The following is a 4479-nucleotide window of genomic DNA, read 5'->3' as shown; positions in this document are numbered from 1 at the left end:
AAGAAAAGAATTTATTTTCCTCCATTACCATTATTGGCTGAATTTTCTAGGAGAATATTGGCTGATGATCTTGATGTTTATTTGAGGAATTATGATGAATAATGATGAATTATGAGTCTAGAAAATAATGGGAATTTTCGGAGTAAAAATATGAATTTTTACCCATTAGGGGTATTTTCGTAATTTGCTATCGAGATTGATAATTTGCACCACACTGAGGGACATTAAGTCAATTTGGGTGCAATTGAGGTATAAAAACTAAAAAAAATTAATTTGGAGTTTAAATGGATGCGTATATCGATTTAATCGGGTAATAGGCCGAATTAGGTCAACATCGCATTTAAGCGGTAGTCGGATAGGTTGCATACCATATCATCCATATACATCAAGCCTGAATTGATTTATAATGGTCAAACATTAATGTGGTGAATTATGTATTGTACATTGTGGATAGATGGTGAGCAAATTACACTAGTAAAAGTACAGAGATTGTGCTTGAAGACTGGGATTAGGAGTACATCGACTCCTAGAACTGTGAGTGGAGAATTTATCGTCTTAAATATCTAGAGTAATTATACATGTTTGATGCTTTTATTGAATGGTGAGTTTAAATTATAAAATATTATGTTTTTCAATTAAAATGTTTTTTAATAAAAATGAGATTTATACTGGTTTTGAAATCAAATATTGTTTTGGGAAAATTGAGTATATGGAGATTGTGTTGAAATTTATGATTTTATATGTTATTGAAATTGTGGCTTATGACACTATGGTAGCATGATGGCTAAATTTTTGAGGTTGGCATGAAATATATGAATAGTTTTGGATTGGTCTCGGTAGATTGGATTACATTTTATTCGCTATATTATGCTACTGAAATTTTTATGGGTTTGGTGGTATATTAAACGGTCACTGCAGTGGTGGGGGCTTCCGTGGACTGCCTATGAGAGGGGCACAGTAACTCAATTATATACTTACCTCCGGGGGGAAATGTTAGGTGAAGTATCTCCTGAGGTACGATTTGAGTGCACCTCACGTTCGGGCCACCACGTGAGAGTGAGACTCAGCCAATGCCAAGGAAAGGCTGTGTGTCAGATGTGAAAACATGTTTATGGGTATGGGTCATTGAACAGCCTTGACGGTCTCAGTGGGATACCTTGATGAAGGTACCTACAAGAATGATTCTGGCAGGGGCCAAGTTTAAGAAATTCATAAGCCAGAAAAGTTTGACAAAAAGAAATTGTTTGGTACAGATTGAAACGAATTTTGCGTTATGAACATTATTGATATATAACGTTTTTATATTATCTCCATCTACTCGGCTTTAGATGCTTTTGATGGTAATTGTTTACTCACTGGGATTATGTAATCATAATCTCACCCCTCTCCCTATCCATTTTTCAGGCTCAGGACAGTTTGTTGATAGTTGTCTAAGATGAGAATATAATCTCGGAGTGCATCCTAGAAAGTAAGGGTTCGTAGCCCTACACCTTCTTGGTCAGTTGGGGGCTCATGTGTGACTGTAAACGAAATTTCATACTTTAATTATCTTTATTACTATATGAATAAATTTATTTTACTCTTACGCTACAAAAGTTATTTTCGAAAGACTTTGAAAATATTGTGTTTTAAGAAAATAAAATATTTTATTTAATGTTTTTATTATATTCAAATAGCTATAAGTTTACTTTAAACGAATGTTTTAGACTTCAAAATTTAATTTAAATCATGAAATATGTGTTTCCACTTACATATTACATTTTTACAGATTTTGAAATTTTTTAAAAAAAATAAGAAAAATGCCCCTGTGAGCTAAAAAATAATATTTTATTATTTTGAGTTGGAAACGACTTATGATTTCTTGAAATGCGAGATTTAATAACTGTCGCTCACCAGGGAGATGCGAAAGCTAATGCTAAGCCTTGCGGGATTTCGATCGGCTTTCGGGGTAATGAGTGCCTATCGGGATGTCACAGCGGTTGTCACGGGCCCGATGGGAGTTTCAGGTCGTGACACCTTATTACTTTCAGCACTTTCTAGACTACTTGGTTCGAGTTGGCATCGGCTCCTAGCAGTAGAATCTAATGATCCTTCACTAACAATATTAGGGATATCAAGACTACTACCTCTTCTAGACATGGTGTGTGTGTTACCAGCGCACCTCAAAACCTATACGTAACCAAGTAGTAATTACTTAATCATTTATGCATCACCAGAGCAAGTAGGTTTCTATATGCAATTACATGCATTCTATTCAACCTAACCTAACTTAACTTAACTTAACTTGACCTAACTTAACTTAACTTAACTTGGGCCACATTGACATTGTAAATTTTAAAACAACTTTAAACAACTTTAAACCTAAAAGCTTTGATACCAACTTAATTGTCATGACTTGGAACTCTCATCGAGCTCGTGATAACCACTGCGGTGTCCCGATAGACACTCATTACCCGAAATGTCAATCGGAACTCCACAAGACTTAATATCAGTTTCTCTTTTCCCCCGGTGAGTAACCGTTGCCAAATATCATGTTCTAAAAAATTTTAAGCTATTTCCAACTTAAAACAAATAAAATAATAATTTTCGTCTCACAGGGGTATTTTGGTTATTTTTCCCTAAAAATTTTGAAACTAGCAAAAAATGTAGTAAGCAAGTTCAAACCACATCATTCATAATCAAAAAAAAGTTTAAGCATCTAAAACCTTTATTTCAAATGAAATTATGAGTATTTGGATATAATAAGAAAATAAAACAAAATATTCAATAAGATATTCTATTTTCTTATAAAATAATATTTTGTAGGGTTATACATAAATAGTTTTTTTTTGTAGCATAAAAGCAAAATAAATTGATTCATATTGTAATAAAGTAAACCGGAGTATTTAATTTAATTTATAATATCAAGTGGGCCCACGAATAACCAGAAGCAAGGAAGATTGTGAACTTACAATTTAGAGGATGCAAATCCAATGGTAGCCCTCGATGGAATCAGTTATCTACAGCCTACTCTGAGCCTGAAATGGGTGAAAAGAAGGGTGGTGAGATTATATATTTTCAGTGAGTAAACAAACATCATTCAAAATATCTAAAGTCAAGTAAAATGAGATGATTAAAATATTGCATCTAAATATGTATTTCATAACATAAATATTCATTTCATTTAAATAATCAATATGGCTTATGAATATCTTAAAATTTGGCTGATGCCAAAAACTCATACTCGGTGACACCTTGATCAGAGGTATCCAACCAAGTCCGCCAAGGCTGTTAAAAAGTTATTTACGCACAAAACATGTTTTTATTTTGAAACATAGTCGTTCCTTGGCGTTAGCGGAGTTCATCATCACGAGGTGGTTCGGCGTAACTTGAACTCTAACCATACCTCAGGAGATACCCTACGTGACTCTCCAACCGAGGTACATATATATAACCGAATTCTGTGCCCCTCTAATAGGCTAGTCCACAGAACCCACCCACTGCAGCAAGCTAAACCCACCATACAATTAGATTTGCGATAGCATGACATGGCAATTATTTTATTTTACAGCCTTTCAAGGCAAATTAATAATTTATACATTTTCAGCACATTTACCAAATCAACCATTCATGCTAATATTGCCATAAGCCACTCAACTAAAACCATAAATTTATAACACATCAAGTGGTCTCCAATTACTCTATTTTCAAAACCATCATTTAATCTCAAGACAATTTATAAAATCTCTTCATCTAAACACATTTTGCTTATAAAACATAAAGATTTACCATTAAAATTCATTTTCATAAAATTTCACCAAAACCGAATAAAATCATACTTTTGATAATTAAAATGATGATAAGTTTACTCACCTCACAATAGCAGGATTACTACATCGCTATTGATTCGTATGCGTGTATAATTATTCCTAATTGCTAATCATATACTTCATTCGTCACGCTTCCACAACAACTTTCCTAGGAATAATTTAAACCCAATACACTTAGCGCATCAATTCCACTTCTCTCTCTCATTCTATCATAAATCCACATTATTTCTCCTCATTTCTTCCAATATTTTACCATTCAACTTAACACTCTCAACCAAATTATGCATCTAAATTCCTCCGACATCAATAATTCTTCACAACGAATCATTTAAAATTTCTTAACTTTATTCGAGCACTATTCGTAAATTTCACATTTCTTCTTTAGTTTAGTCCTATGACACCTCCTAATAATATATTTAAATATTATATTAAAGTAATTTAAATTTAATTCATATCATTAATAATAAAAAAATTAATTAAACAAATGGCTAACTTAAAATAATACAATTTCATAATAGGCCAAATAAAAGCAAAGAAAATTTTCTTTAACTATTTGGACTAGATTAGTCCAAGTCCAATTTTTTCCACCTTTATTCTCTCTTGGGCTTTTCCTCCTTTATTGATATTGGGCCCTTTTTATGATCTCTCCCCAACTTCTTTCTATTTGGCC

This window comes from Theobroma cacao, chromosome 10 (genome assembly GCF_000208745.1).
Source record: "Theobroma cacao cultivar B97-61/B2 chromosome 10, Criollo_cocoa_genome_V2, whole genome shotgun sequence".
NCBI classification, from domain to species: Eukaryota; Viridiplantae; Streptophyta; class Magnoliopsida; order Malvales; family Malvaceae; genus Theobroma; species Theobroma cacao.
Note: the sequence above shows the minus strand (reverse complement) of the source record.